This window comes from Aegilops tauschii, chromosome 1 (assembly GCF_002575655.3).
Source record: "Aegilops tauschii subsp. strangulata cultivar AL8/78 chromosome 1, Aet v6.0, whole genome shotgun sequence".
NCBI lineage: Eukaryota > Viridiplantae > Streptophyta > Magnoliopsida > Poales > Poaceae > Aegilops > Aegilops tauschii.
Window position 1 is genome coordinate 226,104,421 of NC_053035.3, and position 27,414 is coordinate 226,131,834.

Consider the following 27,414-nt stretch of genomic DNA (forward strand, 5'->3'; position numbering starts at 1 on the left):
ACACTGGAGCCTGGGGCTCGACGGCAAGGACCAAAGGCATTTCCTCAGCCATGGGCGCGACTGTCTCAATGGCAAGGGCTTGACGCCCTGCCGGAGCCAGTTGCCCTTTGGCGGGCTCAGCATCCGCGGCAGCACCCTTGCCGGCAGCCCCAGGGGGCTCGGTAGGAAAGTACTTGCTGGGACCTGACTTCCTCCGCTTGTTCTGCCCCGTTGATGGTTCGACGGATGGTTGAGTTAACCGGAGCAAAAAGGTACCTGGTTCCACAGGTAGCTTGAATGCAGCACGCTTTGACAGGTAATCGGCGGTGTCGTTCTCCATTCGGGGGACGTGCTCCGCTTGGATGCCGTCAAAGCGCTCCTCCAGCTTCCTCACTTCATCTACGTAAGCTTCCATCAATGGGCTCTGGTAATCCTTGTTGACCTGCCTGACAACGAGCTGCGAGTCACCCCTGACGATGAGCTTCTTAACCCCGAGGTGTGCTGCGATCCTGAGACCGGCAAGCAATCCGTCGTACTCAGCAGTGTTGTTGGTGGACATCTCCCGGGGAAAGTGCATCTGGATCACGTACTTGAGGTGCTCTCCGGTGGGTGCGACGAGCAGCACACCGGCACCGGCGCCTTGTAGCGAGAAATCCCCATCAAAGTACATGATCCAGTCGCGGTCTGCCTCCTTGCCGGGGAGAATGGTCTCCTGGATTTCTTCGTCAGGCATTGAGGTCCATTCTGCAATGAACTCTACCAAGACTCTGCTCTGAATTGTCAAGGTACTTTCAAACTTCAAACCGAAACTTGATAACTCCTAGGCCCATTCCACAATCCTTCCGGTTGCATCTGGGTTATGCAGTATCCGTTGCAACGGGAGGCGGGTGACGACAGTGATCTCGTGGGCTTGGAAGTAATGACGCAGCTTCCTCGAGGCCATAAGGAGGCCGAAGAGCAATTTCTGCACACTGGAGTACCTCGATCTAGCTCCCTGCAAGAGGGAGCTGACAAAGTAAACCGGGTGCTGCATCATCTTCTTCTTCTGCACCACCTCACTTGACTGCACGGGCACTACCTCGGTGGCATCAGACTCTGCCGGGGGCCTCGCCTTGCCGGCACCAGGCCCTGCTGGGGGAATCTTGGGCTTGCCATCCGCTGGTTCTGCCGCCGTCACTGCCTCCTCATTGACCTCCCTCTGTGCCACCAGCGCGGTGCTGACCACTTGATTTGTCGCTGCCAGATACAGCAGGAACGGCTCTTGTGGTTTAGGCGCAACCAGTATTGGCGTGGAGGAAAGGTATTTCTTCAGATCCTGCAATGCTGCCTCGGCTTCTGGGGTCCACTCCATTGGGCCTGCCTTCTTCAAGATTTTGAAGAAAGGAAGGGTGTGCTCGGCGGACTTGGAGATGAATCGGCTCATGGCGGCAACGCAGCCGGTGAGCCGACGCACATCCTTGATCCTCTTGGGTGCCTCAATCTACTTAATAGCCTTGATTTTGTCTGGGTTTGCCTCGATCCCACGCTATGACACAAAGAACCCGAGAAGCTTGCCGGATGGAACGCCGAAGACACACTTCTCAGGGTTCAGCTTGAGGTTGATCTTGCGCAGGTTGGCAAATGTCTCTTCCATATCTTGCACAAGAGTTGGCCCGTCCTTGGTTTTGACCACTATGTCATCCATGTATGCCTCCATATTTCTATGGAGCTGAGGTTCAAAACCAATTTGGACTGCTCTTGCAAATGTTGAGCCAACACTCTTCAACCCGAAAGGCATCCGTAAAAAGCAATACGTAACACATGGGGTGATGACTGCTGTCTTTTCTTCATCCACTCTTGTCATGAAGATCTGGTGGTAGCCCGAGTAGGCATCGAGGAATGATAACAGATCACACCCGGCCGTGGAGTCAACAATCTGGTCGATGCGCGGCAACGGGAAGGGGTCCTTAGGACAAGCCTTATTGATATCTGTGTAATCAATACACAGCCTCCACTTCCCATTCGCCTTGCGCACCACTACCGGATTGGCCAACCACGTCGGGTGGAGCACTCCTCTCACCAAACCTGCCGCTTCCAACTTCCTGATCTCTGTGATGAACTCCTGCCTCTCCAGAGCCTGCTTTCCGACCTTCTGCTTGACGGGCCGCGCGTGGGGGTAGACAGCTAGGTGGTGCTCAATCACCTCCCTGGGAACACCGGAGATGTCGGATGCTTGCCACGCAAACATGTCGACATTCGCCCGCGGGAAGGTGACGAGCACGCCTTCCTATTTGCTGCCGAGAGTGGAGCCTATGGTGAAGGCCCCTCCCGTGCCATCCTCCCTGGCGGACACCTTCTTGGTCTACGGTGGCTCAGCTCTGGATCTCTTGCTCTTGCCGGTAGAGCTCTCTGGCACGTCCTCGACGATGGCGTAGCACTCCGAAGAGGCGTGCTCGCCGGAGTGGGTGCGAGAGGTCTTGCCGGGCTTCCTCTTCCCTTCCGGGCCTTCAGCGGCAGGAGCAGGTGCCTTGACGGCAGCTACTGCAACTGCTTCCCGGTAGAGTTGGTCGGCGCAGATCAGCGCGTCCTTCTGGTCGGAGGGGACGGAGATGATGGTCAACGGCCCGGGCATCTTTAGCATGTTGTAGGCATAGTGTGATGCCGCCATGAACTTGGCTAGCGCCGGGCAGCCGAGGATCCCATTGTAGGGCAAGGGGATCTCGACCACATCGAAGATGATCCTCTCCGTCCTGTAGTTCAACTCTCCTCCAAACGTCACGGGCAGTGTGATCTTCCCCTTCGCCCAGCTCCCCGGATTGACCCCTTGAAACGTGCCCGTTTCCTCGAGGTCTCCATCAGGGATTTGCAATCTTTTGATCACGACAAGCGAGATCAGGTTCACCCCGGCCCCGCCGTCAACCAACATCTTGTTCACCCTGAGGTTGCGTATTGTTGGTGAGACCAACAATGGCAAACACCCGACCGCGGTAGTGCGGTCAGGGTGGTCCTCGGCGTCAAAGATGAGGGGCGTGCTGGACCATTTCAGCGGCTTCTGAGCGTCGAACGACGGCTCCGCTGCTGTAATCTCACGCGCCCACTGCTTGAGCTGGCGGTGAGAGGTATGCAGCGAGGCGCCGCCATCGACGCACATGGCCTCCGTAGCCTTCTGGAACCCTTGCTCACCAGACTCGTCGTCCTCGTCGTGATCATCGTCTTCTTGTTTCTTGTCACGGCCCCGGGCGGGCCTCTCTTGTTGGTTGTCCTTGCCGGGGCGGCTTCCTTGGCCGCCACGCTTCTTGCCGGATCCCTCAGCACCGTCCTGGTCCTTCTCCTTGTCCCACCTCTCGTACTCATCTTTTTGCTTCTCAGCAAGCAGCTCGACTTGTCGGCAGTTCTGGAGGTCGTGGCCCTTGGTGCGGTGGATCTTGCAGCATTGCTTGCCGGAGCTTCCTGGCTTGTCGGTGGCCGCCAAGGCCCGGCAGGCGGCGCACCCGGCAATCTCCTTGTCGGGGGCGTCTGCCTTGACCTTCTTGCCGACACCGGTGTCGTCAGCTCCCTCAACGGCAAGCACGGCCTTGCCTTTGCGTTTCCTATTGCGACGCCGGCCCTTCTTCGTCAGGGTGGCGGCGTCTTCATTGGTAGAGTCGGTTTCCGCGCTGGCGTCTTCGCCGGGGTACTTCCTTCCCTCTTCAGCCCGGGTGCACCTATCGGCCAGAACGTAGAGGTCGGCCACATCCTTAACCTTGGTCATCGCCAGCTCTTCGCGCATCTTGCGGTTGCACACGTTCTGGTGGAATGCGCTGATCACAGCGGCGGGATGAACGTCGAGGATGTTGTACTACACCCGGCTGAATCTCTGGATGTACTTGCGCAGGGTTTCCCCTTCCTTCTGGGGAATGATATGCAGATCACTGGCCTGGCCATGAGCTTGGTGGCCTCCTGTGAAGGCGCCAACGAACTCATGGCACAGATCCGACCAAGAAGAAATGGAATCCACCAGCAAGCGCATCAACCAAGACATCACATTGGGCTTCAGCGCCAGTGGGAAATAGTTGGCAAGCACCTTGTCGTCGCGAGCTCCAGCAGCCTGCATCGCGATGGTGTAGATGCTGAGGAACTCGGACGGATGGGTCTTGCCAGTGTACTTCTCGCCGACGTCGGGCTTGAACGTGCGGTGGGACGGCCACTGGAACTGCCGCAGCTCACGGGTAAAGGCCGGGCAGCCCACCTCGTAAGGTAGGCCGCCGGAGCCCCCCGGTGCCGGGTGATCCATAGCGGGTCCCGCCCGCTTGTCCGACTGGCAACGCGTTTCGCGCTGGCGCTCGACGGTGGTTCGAGCGTCTTCGTGAGCTCGTTCCCGAAGGACCTGGCGCTGGTCGCGGAGGGTTCGCGGGTCGGACGACGCTATGGAGATGTTATCACAAGCATCGTCATGACGGGCCGACGCCCGCGGCGGTTGGCGAGGAGGAGGAGAGTGCACCGTGGCCGCAGCTCCCCCGGTCCTCCCAGCGCCAGCATGTGGTGGCTCGGTGGAGCGCCGACCCGAGGGCCTCGCCGGTCACGGATCGTCTTTGTTGGCGACGGCAACGAGGCTCCGGATGGTGGCCCTCCACTCGTCGAGCTTCTCCGGAGCAGGAGGGAAGTCGAGGAGCAGCTGCGCGCGCGCCAAAGCTTCTGTTGGTGTGGGCGGCGGCGACAGCTATGTGGATCGCGGCGCGCTTTGACTTCTAACTACGTTAGAAGGAGCTCCGTTACGACCCAGCGGCTGCGTGCCATTTTTGCCAGCACTTCGGCGGGCGTGCTGAACCCCTTCATCTTGCGGATGACGCACAGGGCTCTTCCCACGGCGGTGCCCAGGGTCACCAGCGTGGTGACGCTGCTCGGCACGCACACCATGGGAAGGGCGCGCAGTGGTCGCCGGTGTGGGCGTCTTGGAGGTCGCTGCGCCGCCTGGAGGTGGCACAACAACACCCCTGGAGGGCCCCGCGCCGCCTGCGGGGGCCCAGCTCCGTCTTTGGATCTGGCGACGTGCGGCCGATCGTCTGGCATGCGAACGACGCCGCTCGCCAGGCTCTGACTGCCAGGGCGATGCTGGTGCTCGCGGACCGCGGTCCGGGTCCTGTCCGCAACTGGTCCACTGCTCGTCCGCATCGGCATGGGCCGTTCGGCTCCCAACGAGCCGATCGCCGTGGCCGTCTTCTTCTTAGGAGCCATGGCGACGAAGAACTGCTAGGCTAACTACTAGACCAAATTCTCACAATTGCGCCCCCTACCTGGCATGCCAAAGATGTCGGGGAAACGACACCTATGGGATCACAAGAATCCCTACTACGGTTGCCGGGGCGCAGGGTTGCGAGAAGAGCAGGATTAGTAACCAGCACAAGGATCGTTTACCCAGGTTCGGGCCGCGAGGATGCGTAAAACCCTAGTCCTGCTTTGGTGGGTGTATTTCAGAGAATGCTTGAGCTCTCGAACTAGCTGTGGTCAGTGCGTGGTTCGAAAGAGCCGAATCCTTCTCCAGTATGCCATGGGCCTCCTTTTATAGTCGAAAGGGGCTGCCACAGTGGCACACAGGAGGTGGAAAGGCGCACAGTGCTATGAGCTTATCGCTCGTATTACAGGACAAGACGCATTTAATGCGTAGCTTAGGTGTCCCCTTGCTTTATCGGGGACGGGGGCGAGGCCCGTCCCGTCCGTCGCTGCTCCTCCTTGCTTCGACACGCGCCCTGGCCAGTGAGGCATGCGGTGCCATGTAGGCAGGCAGGCAGCTGAGGTGGCGCGGTGGTGGAGCTTTCACGAAGATCTGCATGCTGCCACGCAGGCGCTTGACGAGTTGGCCCGGGAGCTGCATGTTGCCACGCAGGTGCCTGCTCAGCTGGTTGAGCTGGCAGCTGCATGCGAACGACGGTGGAAACTTGGTTGGCGCAGTCCTGGCGGTGGCCCTGCTGGCGTCCTTGGTGATGGCCTTCCCGGGTGGCCCGGCAAGGGTCTTGCCGGGTGGCCCGGCAAGGGTCTTGCCATGGCGCGCTGTCGTCCCCGGCAAGGACCTTGTCGGGGGTCTCGTGGCTTTCCTCGGCAAGGATCTTGCCGAGGATCATCGTCTTCTAATCCTTATCTGATCTTGAATATGTGTTCACAATGATCTGCATACCACCACAGAGGTGCCTCCCGAGCCCTGGCCCCACGTGGATGATGGTGTTGGGGACCGTGGGCTCAAGGGTGGCTCGCTCTGTTGGTGTGGGGCGAGCTGCCCCGGCAAGGGTCTTGCCGGGGGAACCTGCTTCGTCCCTCTGCTCTTTGTGGTCTTAGCCATGGCGTTGCTCTGGTTATCTTGGGCTTCGGTCTTTCCTTGGCTCACCTCCCCTGTTCTGCTTGGTGTGACCGTGGGCGCGGCTCCGACTGCCCGTGCACAGGTAAAGGGGTACAAAGGTGCGCCCCTTCTTTTGTACACCGACACTAAAAGTCCCTCCTGTTTGGTTTAAATTGGACTGACACTGACTTTTTTAGTCCCCACACCAAAAAGTCCTTGTAAACAAACACCCTCTAATAACGCCGCTGGAAAATTGATGCAATGCCACAGTTAAAAGCAAACTACATGTTTAACGAATTTTATTGTTAATATAATCTATCTGTTAATATTAATCAATGCCACCATTTGTGAAATGCTACTGTCTTGCTTTCTTTCCCATTTAGATAAGTTAGATGCTTCTTTTTGTTGGTTTCTGTGTCATCCACCGTTATTGACCACTAGTTGTTTCCTTTGCACCTCTGTGTAAATAGGGTTATCTACTTCACCTCGTTGCTATTGTGACCTTTTGTTGCACTGCACAAAACACTTTTGTTTTAAGAGTGTTTTGTGCAGTTCAACCAAAATGTCACACCGACAACGTTGCTTGATTGCTTGATCTTAGTGGAACCGCACAAGAGGAGATCATACTTCCTATCCGTGTTGGCAAATTTGGTTCAGATCTTCTTCTTGTGAGTTGTTTGAATTCCGCGTCATGAGAGGTCAGTACTAGCCTTCTTTTACATGATTGTGCAGTGTGCTTTCATATGTTGTGCTACTTGTATGGTAATGTTGCTTGATTTTAGTGAACTACACAAATGGGGACAAGACTTCCAATCTGTATGTGCACCTTAATATCCCATTGAGGTAAGATAAGGATATTTCACAACTGTTGGCCTGTATTTTGTCACTTTCATCAGAAAATTAATGTCGTTGTTTAGTGCTATACTTGTGCTCCCTAATTGACATGCCAAATCTTACATTGAAGGTGAAGCTTGTCTGTTATTGAACCAAGTGATGAAGGGGAAGAACAAGCGGAAGACAAACAAAAATCAACTCTTGGTGCTGTAATGAAGCACTGGAACTGTGATGACACAAGTAATGATATAGTTTTGCATCTTAATTTATTGCTATGGCTGGAATGAGCAATTGTTTTGCCACTGATTTGATGCCACTCTTAATGTAATATGTAATTATCTCTACTTGTGCAAACAGGGATCTTCTTTGAAGATACCATATATTTTAGTGGAACTGCACAAGAAGATGTTGGAAACATTAAACTAATCAAGGAGTATATAGTAAGCATGGCAACCACAGTAGATAACAACAGATGGTTCCAGAGAAGTGCTTGATCTGTACTCGCCCAAGGATTTCATCCATATGATTGAGCTTTGTCATCTCTATTGGTGTTGTGCTACTGTTTAGATACTGTCATGAGAAAGTGGTATTGTCCTTGAGAAGTGCTTCATTTGTGTTGTTTTAAATATTTCCTTTCCTTTTTTTCGAGCAAACAGAGATGCTAGCATTTAGTTGTCCTCTTGTCTTTGCACAACAACATCATCATCCTCTGAAGAAGAATATGGAGTATGTGAAGTGACTAGTTCCGATTATGCGAGGATGAAGAAGCCCTGTCTATGTTCTCATTAGAAGGAGCAGTTGAAGGATGGTTACATTAGTCCCCACAAGACCAAACTAACTTCAGCTCAGAAGGACTGACATATCTCCATCTTTTTGCTGTGATGCGCAAGTACAATGTTGTTCTAGGATTCTTTCCGGTGAGTTCCATTTTTTTAAAGTGTGCCCTACATGGACCATGTAGGTGCCTGTTTAAACTGTCAATTCATAGTACAATTTGCTTTATACTAATCACTTTTTTGTATTTGTGCAAACAGGGGTTCTCAGCTTGATTTCAATGGGAACTGCACAAAATGTTCATGAATACATCGAATCATTCATTTCCACCACAAGAAAGGAGGTGCCGATATGTTCAAGGTGTTGAAACATATAAGGGCGAAATCATACAAGCTACGCGCGAATTTGGTTGATTTTGGTGGAACTGCACAAAAAGAACAGTTGGTTTATTTAGCACGAGGTGCCATGTCAATGTCTGAACTGATGGCAAACCCTTCCCATTCCACAATCGTAGGCATTTGATATTTTGGAATGGGAAAACCTTGTCAAAGTTTGCTCATTGATGTACGCAAAACAACAAGCATTTGACATTTTGGAATGGGACAACCTTGTCAAATTTTGCTCATTGATGTTAGCAAGAAGACATGCGTTTGATATTTTCAAATGGGACGCCCTTTGCTCTCAGCAGCGTCGATCTATTTTTCTTTATTCTTTAGTTGTGAAGTAAATATTGGCTCTGACATGTGAATCGCTGAGATGCATAATCATCGATTGTTTTGAATGTTCTCTATGAATTGCCAGGCCTGTGTGTTTTGATTGCAAGGTACAGGAACACTAAAAAGCTGCTCAAACTCTTTGTACTCCCTCTGTTCCTTTTTACTTCGCACATTGTGAATGTTCATACTTTTTTCTATAAGATTTGTCAAAGTAGAGATACTTTGACTGCAGACAAAACTTGTATGCAGACTAAAAAGGACTGGAGGGAGTACATGTGAAACTGCTGCAAACGAGGTGATCACCCTGGGAATAATGCTAGTACGTATTGTTTTGCATGTTCATCCAATGCCACTGATACAAGAATTTGAACTAAATTCATTCATACACGGTCAGATTTCATATAAACATGCCGGATTTCATTACATTTCATACATTCTTCAACTAAAAAGGGGTGCGCTGGAGGTATAATTAATTAACCGAAGCTACCCACCTGTGTCCGGCTGAGCCGAACATAAGCTTCTTCTCCAGCGGACTGAGCTTCAGTGACTTAACTGCAGGTGCAGTTGCGTAACTGACATGTGGCCCAGATGCCTGTTGGGCCCACGTGTCAGTGAGCCAACTACACCAGCAGTTAAGTAGAAGCAGCATCCTTCTCCAACATAGCTCTCCGACTCCACGTCGCCGCAAAGAAGCTAATCGGCCATCAATGGTCAACCCGCCTAGCATGGCTTCAACCGGAGGGTAGCAGCGGTGGCCTTACTTGGACCCGAGCGGCGGCGACCTACCATGTTCTACTCTTCCTCGTTTTTTGTGTGGCACGGCCTCGTTGGCAGCAGGGCGGGGCCTCGACGGAGCCAGCATTGTCCTCTGTCTCGTTGCCGGCGGGGCGGCGCCTCGGCGGAGCGGGGGAAATCCTCCCCCTCATTGCCGGCAGGGTGGGGCCTCGGCTGAGCCGGCGATGTCCTCTACCTCGTTGTTGGCGGGGCGGGGCCTCGGCGGAGTAGGGCCTCCGCCTCGGTGCCGGCGGGGCGGGGCCTCGGCGGAGCCGGCGGTGTCCTCTGCCTCGTTGTTGGCGCCGCGGGGCCTCAGCGGAGCAGGGCCTTGTCGACGCCAGCAGAGCGGGGACTCGTCGGAGCCGACATTGTCCTCGGCATCGTCCTCGGTCTCGCCAAACAGCGGCTCGCCCGCTTCATCGCCCTCTTTGTAGGCGGCTGCAGCCTCCGCCACCCGCATGCGGTACCACCAGCGCTCGAGGCGGCCCTTGCGGGCGGAGCGGTACGAGTCGAGCAGCGCCTCCTGCTCCGCCCACTCCCCAGCGATCTGCTCCTCTGCCTGCAGGTGCTCCTGGAGGAGATGGTGGTTGTAGGCGGCGTCAGCTTGCGCCTCCCGGAACTGCTCCTGACGCTTCTGCCTCACCGTGTCCATGTATTGGGCACGGGCCTCGCCGATGGTCATGGTGCAATGCACCGGCGAGGATGGGGTTGGCGCCGGATCATTGACTACCATGTTCTCCATTGGGACGTCATCGTCCTCCGGCTGCCTGCCGGCTGCCTGCCGGCCAGCCAGTTGGCAGCAATGGCTGCCATCTCCTTGTGGTCCGTCGTCCGCCCGTCCCGAAGAGCGCTGGAGCGCGAGGAAGCCATGGTGGGCAGTAGTGGTGTGGACAGGAGAAAGGGAATGGAGGTGGATGACTGCAGCTATGGCCGGCGCAGCAGTTTATCTAGCAATGGTGCACGGAGGAGGTGTAGGATCGAAAGTATGTCTAGAGGGGGGGTGATTAGACTACTTGACCAAATAAAAATCTAGCCTTTTCCCAATTTTAGTTCTTGGCAGATTTTAGCAACTTAGCACAAGTCAAGCAATCAACCTACACATGCAATTCTAAGAGTATAGCAGCGGAACGTAAAACAATTGCATATGAAGGTAAAGGGAGGAGATTGAGGGAGCAAACGCAATGTTGACACGGAGATTTTTTATCCGTGGTTCCGATAGGTGGTGCTATCGTACATCCACGTTGATGGAGACTTCAACCCACGAAGGGTAATGGTTGCGCGAGTCCACGGAGGGCTCCACCCACGAAGAGTCCACGAAGAAGCAACCTTGTCTATCCCACCATGGCCGTCGCCCACGAAGGGCTTGCCTCACTAGGGTAGATCTTCACGAAGAAGGCGATCACCTTGCCCTTACAAACTCCTTGGTTCAACTCCACAATCTTGACGGAGGCTCCCACGTGACACCTAACCAATCTAGGAGACACCACTCTCCAAGAAGTAACAAATGGTGTGTTGATGATGAACTCCTTGCTCTTGTGCTTCAAATGATAGTCTCCCCAACACTCAACTCTCTCTCATAGGATTGGATTTGGTAGAAAGATGATTTGAGTGGAAAGCAACTTGGGGAAGGCTAGAGATCAAGATTTATGTGGTTGGAATGGAATATCTTGACCTCAACACAAGTGTAGGTGGTTCTCTCTCAGAAAATGTATGTTGGAAGTGTAGGCATGTTCTGATGGCTCTCTCCACGAATGAAGAGTGGGTGGAGGGGTATATATAGCCTCCACACAAAATCTAACCGTTACACACAAATCACCAAACTCGGTGGGACCGAATCATGAAACTCGGTCAGACCGATTTAGTTCATAATGTGACCGTTAGGGCTTTTGGTGGGACCGACACGTAAACTCGGTGAGACCGATTTCGTTAGGGTTAGGGCATAACGTAATATCGGTGAGACCGATTTTGGTAATAGACAAACAGAGAGTTGGTCAGGAAAACTCGGTGGGACCGATTCGCTCATCTCGGTTAGACCAAAACGTTACGAAAGGGAAACAGAGAGTTTGCCTTGCAATCTCGGTGGGACCGATCGCTCATCTCGGTTTGACCAAAACGTTAAGAAGGGAAACAGAGAGATTACAATCCCATCTCGGTGAGACCGAGATCCCTATCGGTGAGACCGAAAAGACTAGGGTTTCTGGCAATGGCTATGTAAATTGAACTCGGTGGCGCCGGATAGACAGTTTCGGTGGGGCCGAGTTTGACTTTTGGTTTGGGACATATGTGGATGTGAGAAAGTAGTTGAGGGTTTTGGAGCATATCACTAAGCACTTTGAGCTTTCCTATGGACTCAATGTGATCTTGGATCACTTAAAATGAAAAATGTAGAGTCTTGTGCTTTGAGCTTGAGCCAATCCTTTGTCCTTAGCATTCTGAGGGGTCCACTTTCTAATCCATGCCATGCCAATCATTGAGCTTTCCTGAAATATTTATCTTGAAATAGCATTAGCTCAATGAGCTATATGTTGTTAGGAATTACCAAAACCACCCAGGGATAGTTGCACTTTCAATCTCCCCCTTTTTGGTAATTGATGACAACATATAGATCAATGCTTCGACAAATGATAATGAGATTGAAAAACATCGTCGCTTTGAGAAGTATGTGATAAGCAAGAGCTCCCCCTAAATTTGTGCATTATTTAAAATTTGCTTTTGAATGCAAATGCACAATCGATTAGGATCATGGGTTACTCTTCCATGCCACATACATCTTGGTGGAGCGCTCAAAATGATAGAAATTAGAAGCATGCACTCATCACCAAGCAAGTGAATGATCATATAAGGATATAAGAGATAATATCATCCAACAAACATTGAGGGTAGCATATGATCAAACACATGATCAAACAAGTATCTCACAAGCACACAATAAAAAGTTTCAACCAAAATAGCAAGAATAGCAAGAGAGATAAAAAGCAACACACACTCTCTCTCTCTCGAAGCCTATGATCTATACATTTTTCGCCCCCTTTGGCAACAAGTTACCAAAAAGTTCAAAAATGCATAGTGCTAAACGTCTCTCAGGCTTGATCTTCGGTAGGTGGTGTAGAGAGAACTCCAAGGACGAAGGCTTGAGATGATGTAGCTGGAGCTGGTGGAGTGGCTGCTGGAGGTGGCACTGGAGCTGTAGCTGCTGGAGCTGATGCTGTAGCTCTAGTATCTGTGACTGGCACTGCAGCAGATCTCTATCCCCTGGGCACTCTAGCAAAAGCATATGTAGTAGACTTGCCCTTCTTCTCCTCTGCTTCCTCCTGTAGCTGCTCAACTGCAGTTTGGATCTTAGTTACCTTGAGATCAAGATCATAGAATTTGGTCTCTATAATCCTCTCCAAGCTCTCCTGGTTTTGAGTCAGGGTGGCCAAGCCCTTCTCAATCCTCAAGGTGGATTGGATCAGATATGCTAACTGATCTTTCTTGCTCTTCAGGAAAACCTGAGATGCCTCTTCAATAGTTGGCATCTTTGCAGCTTTCTCTGCCCTTGCCTTCTCTCTCTTCTCATGTGCTTGAGCTGATGATGGTTCATTCTCAGTCATGACTATAGTGTTGTCTTCAAATTCAGGGTATAAGGCCAGATGCTCCTTATCCAACAGATATGTGCCTGTGCCCATCTTTGAGTTGATGAGCTCCTAAATGTGTGGGGCATACCCACAACTTCTCTTCTGATCAGCTGCTGTCCTTTTGATTGTTTCCACAATCAGACTCATGACTTTAAACTTTTGAGGCACATCAAACAAATGTAGCAAGTTGATAGCATGTCCTCTGATCATCTTGTGATCACCTGACTTGGGTAGCAAAGTGTGCGTTAGGATCCAATTTATGGTAGGTGGACCAGCCAACAAAAAGTGGACAGATCCAAACTTGTGATTCTCCAAAGCATCATCTGGGATCTCTCTGTACATATGGGCCATAGTGTTGTGGTCTTTCTTCTTCTCAGCATAAACATCCAAGTCATCCTCATTTTCTTTCCAAGCATTAATCAACTGAGCCCATTCTTCAACAGTGGATTGGTACCTTGTACCTTCAGACATCCAAACTATCTTCCCATCTGGGTAGAAGTGGGCAATGGAGTAAAAGTGCATGATCAGCTCATCATTCCACTTGGTGAGCTTCTGGGCAACAAATGTATCAACTCCACATGCTTTGAAGCTGTCATATACTCCAGGATAGTGATCTTCATTCTTCTTGATGTACTCCCAGTCAACCCATCTCATGTCACACACAATGGGCTTCTTCTCAAGCAAAACTGTCTCATAAAAGTCTTGCTGTTCCTTAGTGTGAAACCTATAGTCAACAACAGTTCTTCTCCTGACAACATATGGATCAGACTGTCTCCATAACCTCAGTCATGCATCCTTCCTGATCTTCATGTTTTCTGCAACTGGATGTGCATCATTGTGGTCAGGGATCTTGGGCTTGAGCTTTCTCAAAACAAGTGAGGCATCTTCCTCTTCTTCAGCAGCCTCAGGCACTGGGGCCTTGTTTTTCTCCTCAGCAGGAATGTTTCTAGTGCTTCTCTTGGGTTTAGGCTTTGGAGCTGGAGCAGCAGCCTTGGGAGCAGCTTTGGGCTTAGATGGAGCAGCCCCTGATCTGATTGCATCTCCCATGATCTTCTGAGCTTTGGGTGCTGGTGCAGTATCCTCTTGTTCTTCTTCTTCTTCTTCTTCTTCTTCTTCTTCATCTTCTTCTTCAGAATCAATCCTCATTCAGGGCTTGCCAAGAACTTTGGCAGTAGTGGTTCTTGCCCTTTTCTTCTTCTTATCCTCACCAGCTTCTTCTTCTTCAGATTCGATGGTGAACTTCATAGTTTCACCTGTGGCAACTTTCCTTGGCTTGGAAGCTTCAGGAGTAGAGGCTCTGGCTTTTGACATTGGAACTCTTCTTGCTGGAGCCTTTGTTTCCATTCCAGGCTTTGTTGCAGCAGTAGTGCTATATTCCTTCTTCAGCACCTTCTTTCTTGAAGTGGCCTCATCCTCAACAACCACATAATCTTCATCTTCAGAATCTGAGGTTTTCTTCTTCCTTGTCTTGGTAGCTGCCTTGGGCAAGTTACTAGGTGTGCTCCTACTGCCCTCATCATAGCTCCCTGAGAGACTAGTGCCCTCACTCAACTGAACCTGCTCTTCAGACTTGTTCTGACTATCACTTTGATCAGACATTTCGTCAAGCTCACTGACAGCAGACCCTGTGAATAGGTTGTAGATGAGGTAGAGTAGATGAGCATCACAAAGTACAGAGGTTTTGCAAAATAATTGAGTCAAAAAGCTTAGTTTTAGTTCTCTACAGAAGTGATCTCGGAGCTACCGAATTGACAAACTAAGCAACACTTGACCTAAACTAGTGAACTCAGTAGGGCCGAGTCACTGTTCGGTGGCACCGAGATTGCTAGGGTTTCACAGAATCCTGAACTCGGTCACACCGATTTGCATGTTTCGGTCAGACCAAAAAGCGCATGTGCAATGGCCAAGGCCGAATCGGTGAGACCGATTTATATAGTTCGGTCGGTCTGAGATGAGTTCTGCGGAGAGCTAACCCTAAAATTTTCGAATCAATCTAGACCTAAGGAGGTTTTTGGTGGATGGATCAATCTCAATCGCGGCAAGAAACATGGCATTGTCCTTGTGCTAGGAATCAGAGTGAAAAAGATAGCACAAGGGGTCGAACACTTACCCTAGAATGGCAAGTGTTCTCTACGGCGGCAACAGCGGGGCAGATTGCCGTTGACGGCAGTGGAGACCAGCGGCGGGAGTTCGCTAGCGGCGAGAAGTCGATCCGGAGACCCGAAGAGGTAGAGCAGGTTACGCGCGGGTGAAGGGTTTCGAATTTTTTTCCAAAATTTGACCCGTCGGTATATATAACCTGACCCTGTCGGTGTGACCGAGTGGAACAACTCGGTGGCACCGAGATGCAAAACTGCAAGCAGTTACTGCAACTCGGTGTGACTGAAAGGTTCTAATCGGTTGCACCGAGATCGAAAACCTAGATCAACTTAGTGATCTCGGTAGGACCGAAAAGGATGAATCGGTCAGACCGAGATGCACAAAGAGTTTTGGAAGTTTAAGTCTATGACGAATCGGGGACTCCGAGTGCTCCTCACACAGAGTGGTTCGAATCTGACTTGATCAAACTTTGTGATGTAGCATGAATAGAATTTGAGACAAGAAAAGCATAGATAGCTAGAGGGAGTTCTTAGGCATTCTTGTCCATCCGTTTGGCAAAACAGAAAAAGCCAAACAATCAAAGCAACAAATGGATGTCCTCGAATGTGAAAAATATGCATTCAACATGCTCACACAATTAAAATGGCAAATGAAATATGTGACAAAGCATGCACAAACACTCTAGCATCTATCAAGCAATTGGCGAAGACTAGGTCATCTATATATGAGTATATTGACTTAGGAGTCAAATGAGAACATTTGATCATAGGTCATACTCATCGTTTAAGCACAAGTGGGGTTACCACTTTTACATAAAGCATTGTTGTGCTCACACCATTAGAGTTGCTTTAGCTCAATTTTAGAGTAAAGCTCCCCCTAGATGTGATATCCCCCCTAAGAGGGATGAACTAACCTTGGGTTTTTGTCGATGATGACTTCATGTAGGTGTTGAAGATGTGGATGCTCAAAGTTGATGTAGATCATTCGGAGCGATCCATTGGAATGAGTTGCACTTTCAATACCTACACGGGTTAGTCCCACAAGGAACAAGCAAGGATATCCATAGGCATAGAGTGATGTATACACAAGATGTTGTCCATGAAAGCATTAGGTTACCTTGTCCCTTGTCTTAACAACAAGAGGGTTTGTGACTCCTTGAACTAGTGCAACATATGAAAGTTGTTTGCACTTGTCCTTGCCAAAATGATGAGAGTGGAGTATGTTGGCGGAGTCACCCTCAAGAACTCTCTAGTTCTTCTTCTTCGAGATCCACACCATCTTGATGGGAATCCTTGGAGTTGTAGTCATACTTGATGAAGTAGAACTTGATGTAGTTTTGGGAACCCACTTGACTAAGGCCTTAGGTGCTTCTTCAAATGCATCAGTTTCCTCTTGAAGCTTGTCCTTGCCTTTTTTGCTTGTGGTCTTGTGGTGGAAGATCATCTTGAGCTTGTGTTCCTTTGAAAGAAGTAGGATCATACTTCTCTTGTTGAGGAACAAACTTCGTCTTGGGATATTGATCTTCTTCCCACTCAACTCCATTGGCATTGAACTTTCGTTCAAAACCAACACCTTGATTCTTCCGGTGTCTTCCTTGCTTGCGTACAATTTCCTCAAATTGCTTACTTCCGGCAAGGCTCTTGTAAACACCTTTCTCTATAATTCCTTTCAATAAACTATTTTCTTGCTCAAGTGTAACTTGGCTAAGAGAATCATTAGTGGAATCAAGAGAACTACTAGAAGCAACATCATTGGATTTAGCATGATTGTTGTTACTACTAGATGAAGAATCTTCCTTGTTCTTGTTGTTAGATTTAACTTGTGGCATGTAAGTAGACAAGAGTAAACGCTTGGCAATGTAAGAAGAACTTTTCTTGCGAAGATCATCATTGATCGCCTTTAAAAACTCATGCTCTTGCTCAAGGTTGAGCTTTTCAAAGCGTAGCTTCTCATGAGTCTTTAAAAGTTCTTGATGATCTTCCAAGGTAGTTTCATGAGCTAACTTAAGAGTGTTTAGTTCTTTAGTTAGACGCTCAGTCTCCTTCTTATCATCATCATTCGTTTTATCTTGATTAGCATGATTAATAGCAAATTCATCATAGTTTTCATAACTAGAGTTGTCAACAAGTAAATCATCATCTCCTAGCAAATCATCTTCATCACTATTGAAATCGACATACTCGGGGTGTGTTACCTTTGGACCTTTAGCCATGAAGCATCTCCCAATTCCTTCATTTGGTGATTCAAATATGTCGTAGAAGTTGGTTGTCACAAGTGCTAGTCCGGCAACACCTTCATCTTGAGTATATTCGGAGTCGGAGTGATAACTTCTTTCGGAGTGATTGTTGGAGTTGGAGCCAGATACCCATTCACCAACATGAGCTTGATGTCTTCTTTTTGTGTAGCTCCTTGATGAATTATCCTTCCTTTCCGAATCCTTGCTTCTCCGAGAGGGTCTTCGTTCATAACGATCATCTCTACTCCTTCTTTCTCTTGATGGTGATTCTTCTCTTCTACTCCTTCTTTTGGGAGAATCTTCTCTTCTTTTGTAGGGGGCCGTACACTCATTGGAATAGTGTCCAGGTCTTCCACAATTGTAGCAATTACGGTCACGACTAGAAGATCTTTTGTCATTCTAGGACCTTGACTTGGAACTTCTTTCCTTGCTTCTACTTTTGTAGAACTTGTTGAAGTTCTTCACCAGTAGGGTCAATTCTTCATTGAAGGTTTGTTTCTCACTTGATGATATGGGAGCTTCACATGAGGCTTTGTAAGCACCGCTTGACTTGTTATGGAGCTCTTCCTTATCCTTGAGTGACATCTCATGAGAAACAATTCTTCCAATGACTTCCGTTGGCTTGAGATCTTTGTAATTGGGCATAATTTGGATCAATGTGCACACGGGATCATATTTTCCATCCAAGGCTCTTGGGATCTTCTTGATGATGAATTTATCGATCATCTCTTCACTTCCTAAGCCGGCAATCTCATTTGTGATGAGAGCAAGCCTAGAGTACATTTCAGTGACGCCTTCACCATCCTTCATTTTGATCTTGTCAAGCTGACTTTGGAGCACATCCAATTTGGATTCCTTGACGGAATCGGTACCTTCGTGCATATCCATCAAAGTATCCCAAATTTCCTTTGCATTCTCAAGATGGCTGATTTTGTTGAATTCTTCGGGGCACAATCCGTTGAAGAGAATATCACAAGCTTGAGCATTGTATTGTAGCATCTTCAACTCTTCCGCGGTAGCTTCACGGTTTGGTTCTCTCCCATCGAAGAATTCACCTTGCAAGCCAATACACAAAATAGCCCAAACGGCGGGGTTATGCCCAAGAATATGCATTTTCATCTTATGCTTCCAACTAGCAAAATTTGTACCATCAAAGTAAGGACCTCTACGGTGGTAATTTCCCTCGCTAGACGCCATACTCTCCTAGGTTGTGAAACCAAGGCTATGACCACCAAAATCTATGGAAATCAAAGCAAATGGAGACCAAAGCTCTGATACCACTTGTAGGATCTAAAGTATGTCTAGAGGGGGGGGGGTGATTAGACTACTTGACCAAATAAAAATCTAGCCTTTTCCCAATTTTAGTTCTTGGCAGATTTTAGCAACTTAGCACAAGTCAAGCAATCAACCTACACATGCAATTCTAAGAGTATGGCAGCGGAATGTAAAACAATTGCATATGAAGGTAAAGGGAGGAGATTGAGGGAGCAAACGCAATGTTGACACGGAGATTTTTTATCCGTGGTTCCGATAGGTGGTGCTGTCGTACATCCACGTTGATGGAGACTTCAACCCATGAAGGGTAACGGTTGTGCGAGTCCACGGAGGGCTCCACCCACGAAGGGTCCACGAAGAAGCAACCTTGTCTATCCCACCATGGCCGTCGTCCACGAAGGACTTGCCTCACTAGGGTAGATCTTCACGAAGTAGGCGATCTCCTTGCCCTTACAAACTCCTTGGTTCAACTCCACAATCTTGACGGAGGCTCCCAAGTGACACCTAGCCAATCTAGGAGACACCACTCTCCAAGAAGTAACAAATGGTGTGTTTATGATGAACTCCTTGCTCTTGTGCTTCAAATGATAGTCTCCCCAACACTCAACTCTCTCACATAGGATTGGATTTGGTAGAAAGATGATTTGAGTGGAAAGCAACTTGGGGAAGGCTAGATATCAAGATTTATGTGGTTGGAATGGAATATCTTGACCTCAACACAAGTGTAGGTGGTTCTCTCTCAGAAAATGTATGTTGGAAGTGTAGGCATGTTTTGATGGCTCTCTCCATGAATGAAGAGTGGGTGGAGGGGTATATATAGCCTCCACACAAAATCTAACTGTTACACACAAATCACCAAACTCGGTGGGACCGAATCATGAAACTCGGTCGGACCGATTTAGTTCATAATGTGACCGTTAGGGTTTTCGGTGGGACCGACACGTCAACTCGGTGAGACCGATTTTGTTAGGGTTAGGGCATAACGTAATCTCGGTGAGACAGATTACACAAACTCGGTGAGACCGATTTTGGTAATAGACAAACAGAGAGTTGGTCAGGCAAACTCGGTGGGACCGATTCGCTCATCTCGATTAGACTGAAACGTTACGAAAGGGAAACAGAGAGTTTGCATTGCAATCTCGGTGGGACCGATCGCTCATCTCGGTTTGACCGAAACGTTACGAAGGGAAACAGAGAGATTACAATACCATCTCGGTGAGACCGAAAAGACTAGGGTTTCTGGGAGTGGCTATGTAAATTGAACTCGGTGGCGCCGGATAGACAGTTTCGGTGGGGCCGAGTTTGACTTTTGGTTTGGGACATATGTGTATGTGAGAAAGTAGTTGAGGGTTTTGGAGCATATCACTAAGCACTTTGAGCAAGCAAGCTATTAAGCAACACCTGATCCCCTCTTAATAGTATTAGCTTTCCTATGGACTCAATGTGATCTTGGATCACTTAAGAAAATGTAGAGTCTTGTGCTTTGAGCTTGAGCCAATCCTTTGTCCTTAGCATTTTGAGGGGTCCACTTTCTAATCCATGCCATTCCAATCATTGAGCTTTCCTGAAATATTTATCTTGAAATAGCATTAGCTCAATGAGCTATATGTTGTTAGGAATTACCAAAACCACCCAGGGATAGTTGCACTTTCAGGAGGGACGGTCATGTGGCGCCGGAGTAGCCGCCTCGGCAACCGCATATCATTAATGTGGACGGCAGACGGACGGACGGACGACACTTGTGTCATTTGAAGGCGGAGCAATCGCCTGCACCGGGAAGCGGGGCGGGCGGCGCTGACCATTTCGGGCGGAAAGCGCGCGCGGGCGAGGGAGGCGGTCTAGGTGGGCTAGGGCAGTCAGACTCGTGCTTGGCAGCGGGTCAGTCCAGCAGTCGGACATGCTGGCTCGCGAGCAAGCTTGCCGAGCTGAGCGACAACAATCAGACGTGGACGTAGCTTCCGACCAGGAGTCAGTGCCACTGTCCAAGCCGCTTCATGCCGTGTTCACCATAGAGCATGTGCGGCCGCACTTCGACTCCCTAATGGCAGAAGAGCTACCAGCGCAGGAGGAACTGTGCTACAACCTCCGTCTCCTCAACGAGCACAGGTGAACAAGCGAACGACAATGTCGTCGCAGACATGTGGCCTTATGATCCTGGCTTCCCGAATGAGCAGCGGGCGCTGTATCAGACCATCCGTAGGGCCCGCGAGGCCCTCTCCGTCGTCCTTCGAGTTGTTGCGCTCACCGTGGTGTCGTCGTCTCACATTGTCAACATGGTCAACGGACATGAGGAATGAGGAGATGACTTTACTTGGAGAGGATGACAGTGTGGACCCACCAGGGCCATAGCCGCATGTACGCAAGTGCCTCCTTATTATATACAACTTTAATTTTTTTTGCTTCCTCCTGGTTTCTTGACATTACGGTCCCACACCATTGTCAACCTATGTAGTCAATAAACGAGCGAATTGCACAAGGAGCGGTCGACAGCTGGGACCAAGTAGCTCGAGCAGTATTTGTGTTTTTGAGAGCACTGCAGAGTTTTTATTGAGCGATGTTATCTTTTTTTAGACAAGAGCGATGTTTTCGTTGTTGTTCAGAGGAGAGCAGGGTATTAACTGGGCAGGCTGTGGCCCGTCTAGCCCAGGCCAGATATCCAGCCCAGATATTAATTTTTTTCAAGCTGAAAATGGTTAGCCCAGCTATACTTTTTTTAGGAATACCCAGGTAAGGTCAACTTGTTATTCTCCGCCGTGCTGGGCTGCAAATCTTTGCTAGGAGGGATGCATTAGGCTTAACAAGAAAATGGGCTTGAAGAAATAATAGATGGGATGTAATTATAAAAACTAGGCTGTAACTATAAAAAATGCACCAAACACGTAATTAGTTTATAAAATATTATTTTGGATTTTGAAAATTTTAATTTCATTAATTGTTGCGCACGCAATGTTTCGTTGGTTTTTACGTAATACAAATTTATATTGAAATTGTATTTAATCTTACTAGAAATTTTGGGATAAAAATATTTTGGATCCCATCAAAATGTGGGAAATTTTATTGAATTCTGTTTTGAGCGGTTTGGTTGAAATTATTAATCATTGTCCTAGCTAGAAAATGGGTTGTACTTTTAACAAACTGTAAATGGGCTGTAGTAAATTCCATTAAAATTCAAAAATGGGCTGTACATTCTTACAAATCTCAAATGGGCTATAAGTTCTCTGCCATACACTTGCGGGCCTACTAAGTTGACGCGTCCCCTCAAATAAAATAAGTTGACACGCATGCAAGGCTTTATGAACTTATAGTCAACACATGGTTCTAGCAACAGTGGCTGTTGGATGTCCATCCAACGGATGTCGTGCTTCTTCTTCAATCTCGGATATTCTAGCTTCACCCGCCCAAAAAATGATTCCTCCCCATGACATCTGGGGCGCACCGTTTCGGAGGCTGACCTGTGGGCCTACTAAGTTGACGCGTACCAAGGGCTTTGTCAACTTAGTCAATATAAACGATTCTAGCTGCAGTGACTGTATGATGTCCATCCAACGGCCGTCGTGCTTCTTCAACCTCTGGTCTTCTTGCTCCAGCCGCCCAAAGCAGCGCCGGTCATGCCGCCTGCTCATGCCTCCCATGGCCGGCTGTGCTGCCGCGGAGGCCTCACCGCCCCCTACCACTCCCACCACTGGCCAGGCCCTGCGGCGACGGCAGCCTCACACCACATCCGAAACAGTGAACCCTTGTACCCCTCTCCGCGTGGGCATCCACTAACGCATCTTCCCCGGCTCCGCGTCGTTCCCTTCCTAGGCCTCACCGTCGTGCACCGCCTTGGTGCTCTCGGCGCAGCGTGGTCAATGTGGTCAACGAACGACTTCCATCGGAAGAGTACTGTACGTTCAGAGGCTGACAGCTGGGTCCATGGACGCAGCAAGGAAGTGCCTCCTTATTACGCTTAAAATAATGATTCCTCCACCTGATAGCAGGGACCCATCGGACGGGCCACTGTATTTCACGAAAAAAATGTTTCCCCCCTGACTGCTGGGACCCACCAGCTACATCTTCGCATGCAAGGAAGTGCCTGATAGTCGGGACCTACCTGGTCGAAGCGTACGTAGCGTTGTCATTCTGGTCGCGAATGTGTACGTACATACGATCGGTCCGCCTGTAGGCTACAGCGATGAACCGTGGCCGTGTAAGGAAGGGCATGTGTCATAGTAGAGGCGCGCACGTAGCATGTGCACGTACGTACAGCGGCTAGGGTGCAAGAAAGTAAATACAGCCACATACGTACATACAGGCGGGGTCTCGAACGCCTACTCGCGCATACATATGGCCAGGGCTCGTGTACATGGCTGGGACGGAACGGAGAAACTGTGTCGTCGTCGTGTTCATGGGGAGGCAACGAAATGCGTCGTGTTCATCGGGAGGCAATGGAACGCGTGCTGTTCATTGGGAGCCAACCGGCTTGGACGGAATAGCCGATGGAAACGAGGCCTGGCACCGCAGAACGGAGGAAACGGCCTTGTGTTCGACTGGCCACGGTCAAAATGGGATCCTGTTCATCGGAGAGGTCTGGCGTACCGCAAAACGGAGGAAAGGGACCTCCTACGGTCGAAACAGGGTCCTGTTGATCGGGAGGGGTGTGGCGTACCGCAAAACGGAGGAAACGGACTTGTGTTGGAGTGCTACGGTCGAAACGGGGGTCCTGTTCATCGAGAGGGGTGTGGCGTACCGCAAAACGGGACTCCACGGGATACTGTTCATCTCCACCGTCAACCTCCCCCAGCCTCCACGGGCTACTGTTCATCCACCATCGACCTCCTCCAGCCTCCACCTGCGACTGTTGATCCACAGGCTCCTATTCATCCAGCCTCCACCGCGCGCTCCTCCACCGGCTACTGTTCAACCAGCCCTCTCCACGAGGCCCTGTTCAATCACCCCTCCACGGGCTACTGTTCATCCAACCCTCCACCGGCTACTATTCAACCAGCCCTCCACGGGGTCCTCTTCATCCAGCCCTCCACGGGGTCCTGTTCATCCAGCTCTCCACCGGCTCAATCGATCGGGGTACTGTTCATCCAGCGGCAACGGCCTCTGTCGGATTTAGGGTTCCGGCAAAACCCTTGAGGTTCGAACACTGGGGTGTGCACGAAGATCTCTCCCCCCCTCTAGCTCGCACGCATCATGATCTCACGGCCTAGCTCGGCGGACCCAAAGAACAAGGGGACACGAGATTTATACTGGTTCGGGCCACCGTTGTGGTGTAGTACCCTACTCCAGTGTGGTGGTGTGGATTGCCTCTTGGGTTGAGGATGAACAGTACAAGAGAAGAACAGCCTCCTGAGGAGAGGTGCTCTTGTGCTCGGTGAGCTTGCGTGGTGGTTGGTGAACTGGGTGATCGATCCTCCTCCTACGATGGTGGCTACTCCTATTTATAGAGGCCCTGGTGTCGGCGTTCTGGGAATGGGGGTCCCCAGACTTGCCTGCCTGCGGCCCATGTGGCCCTGCGAGCGGGCCCATATGGCCCATCTTCATCAACAAGCATTCAAGACCCTCGCGAGGGGCCAAGCCTCGCGAGGCGGCCGACACAAGACCTCCTCGGGAGCGGCCTCACCAGGCTGGCTCACGAGGGGCGGAGAGATCAAGGCAAGGCAAACCTTGCGAGGTTCTCGTGACGTGAGCCATGACGACCAAGGCCAGGCGGGCGCCAGCGCACAGTGTCCTTGTTTCCTCTTTGGTGCTAAGGGTGCAAGCGCAGGCGAGGAGTACCGAGGCATCAAGCAAAGGTTTCCCTAGCTGTGCAACAAGACCAAGACCAGCAGGACGGCAAGACGGAGGTCACCGTGGAGCCCAAGGCGGCGTCACCACCAGAGCCTTTGGCAGGCGAAGACCACTTTTGGCAGGATAAGCTGTACTAGCTGTCCCCTTTCAAATTGGCCGTTGTGGAATCCCTTCCCGCTCAATATTTGGGAAGAGGACTGGTGCCTCTATAAATAGGAGTAGCCACCACCGTAGGAGGCAACTCATTGAGAGGCAGATCGATCTCATCTGATCGGATCCACACACCCTCAAGTTCACCAAGAACAAGAACACTTCTCCTTAGGAGGTTGTTCTTCCCCTTGTACTGTTCATCCTCAGCCCAAGAGGCAATCCACCACCACACACTGGAGTAGGGTATTGCACCACAACGGTGGCCCGAACCAGTATAAATCGTGTGCCCCTTGTGTTGCGAGTTCGTCGAGCTAGCCTAGGGATCACGAAGCGTGTGAGGGCATGATCTGTGAGGGAGAGATCTTCGCGCGCACCCCAGAGTTCGAACCTTAAGAGTTTTTGCCGGAACCCGAGATCCGACATTTGGCGCGCCAGGTAGGGGTGCGCCGGAGCCTCTTCCCTGCCAGTTGATCCACCAACGCTCCACGGTTCCAATGTCCGGCGACCCAAGGACCGTCACCGGGCGGCGCCACCTGCCCAAGAAAACCTCAACCCCGCGCTCCAGGCGGCACGAGCGCCACCTAACGCTGCTGGGCACGGGCGGCGCGGCCAGGCGCCATCCACCCTTACTCCACAACAAGCGCGAGCTGCTGCAAGGGCCACAAGCCACACCGCGGCAACGGCGCCACACACCCGGCGGAAGCAGGCGAACATGCGGGCTGCACTCACGATGGCGCGGGAGCTGCTGCGGTGCCGACTGATGGAGAACGACCGGGGTGTGCTGCTAGAACGCGTCGCCGAGCTACTGGACGCAGCGGCCATGGGAGCGCCGCCCTTCTGCTACCAGCTCACGCCTCAGGCGGCGGCCGGATCCCACGGCGGGCCTCGCCGCGCCCGCGTGCTCCCGAGTGCAGCCGGGGGCCTCGCCGACATCAATGCAATCCACGGTGGAGGGCGCCCCGTCGTGCCCGCACCACCCCAGATGGGTGCGGGCACGAGCATTGCCGCAGACGGCCCCATCGAAGCACTGCCCTACCGTCCTCAGGACGGCGTGGCGGGTCGGGCGACATGGAGCGTGGGGCACTTCGGCAAGGTCTTCAGGGCAGCAGCCTCGGAGGCCTACGTGCCTCGCATGATGGGCCAAGAGTACACGCCGGAGGACGACCCCTGCTTGTTCCTCGGACCAGCTTGGGAGGAGGAGGCGTTAGGAGCTGAGGCCTTCCAGGAGCCGGCAGAGAGCCCCACTAACCACGCCGTCGACAACAGATACAGGGTACCACTAATCTCTCAGGGGCAAGCTTACGCTAACCATGAGTCGCAAGTGAATCAGGTCACAGCACCAGGTGATGGATCCGGCACGGTGATATCCGCCTCACCAGGAGAGACCCACTGGGGGCTGCGTGGGAGGAGCCAGGAGTAAGGCACCTCTCCGCGTTGCGCGGAGCAAGGCGTCGCCCGGAGGTAGGCCCTCTGTCGAGGAGGCGCCGGCGAGCCTTCCCCGGGCAGAGGACCCGTGGTCGCCGAGGGCGCCGCTGGCGTCCCCTCTGCCCCCTTTGGTGTCGTCCTGGTTTCTAGTCGTCCAAACGGTGGTAGAGGGTGGCGCAAGGCGGGGTCCTCGTCTGGCGATATGAAGTAAGGCTCACGCCTGTGAAGGTCTCCGCTCGTGACACTCTCATGTAATAATGAGTGGGGTTGTACACGCCCCGGAGCCTCAGGAGTGCCGCCCTTGGGCCTCGGGGGCTCCCTCCCACGTCCTAGTGGCAGCACTTAGCTCCGCGCTGGTGAGAAGACTCGAAGACATGAAGACTAGACTAGGCGCCGGATGCGGCCATTTGCTTTGGATCCCTTTTCTGTAGCCCTACCTTCTGGGTTTGAATTTAAGTTGAAGTTGAATTTTCATTGAGGCGTGCGGGGGGGGGGGGGTGCCTTTTCTTGATTTCTTGCTATCTGGTTCTTGCCTTAATTCGGAGTTCGCACTTATTGCTTTCCCTTCGCGAGCCCCTCACAAGCGGGGCTGTGCATGGCACGGGTGCGCCACGTGCATGCCCTATCACGGCTAGCGCTTCCTCCTTGTGAAGCCCTCTCGGGCGGATCGACAGGCGCCTCAGGAGCTCCTCAGGAACTCACAACCTGGTGAGTCAGTTCGGAACCTGCCCAAGTCAAGGTAAATTATAACAACAAACTCGCCATGGGACTCGTGAGCATACGAAGGCTCAAAAATAGGGATAGTAATCTGTTTACATGAGGGGCTCCACGTCCCTCTAGGGCCGCGCCCGAGCCTTGTGTGCAGGATAAACATCAAGGGAAGATGGGATCAGTCGGACAAATCGCTCGCCACGTCCCCTCGGTCGCCCTCAGGCGCGTCACTGGCATCGCTGCCATCATCACTAGCCTCACCATCACCTTCGCCGGCGCCGCCGTCACCATCGTCAACCACATCGCCTTCATCCACCGCGACCACCACCGCGTCGTCCTCGGAAGCGAAGTCCCTGACCAACGCGTCCACATTGTTCTCCACCCACCACGCCAGGTCATCCCGGATGGCCCCCGGAACGGGGGCAATGGCAGCGTCAAAATCGAAGTTGGGGTAGGTGTTTTGGAGATGGCTGAAGACGCGGGAGAACGCGCGCCTCAGCAGATCGCGGCTCCTCTCTTCAACAAGCTGGCGAGCCCTCTCGGAATGATTCTCCAAGCACGTCACCATGTCGGTAAAGAAGCGGAGATGGCTGGCATAGTCGGTCGTGTGGGGATGAGGGGCGTTCTCATCGCAGATGTGGCCCAGCGCCGTGTTGGCCCTGTTCCTGAGGCCCTCAAGCATGGGGGCGTGCACGCGCTCCAGCGTCCGCCGCTGGAGCACCTCCTCCCTGTTCTGTCGTGCAACGGACTCGGCGT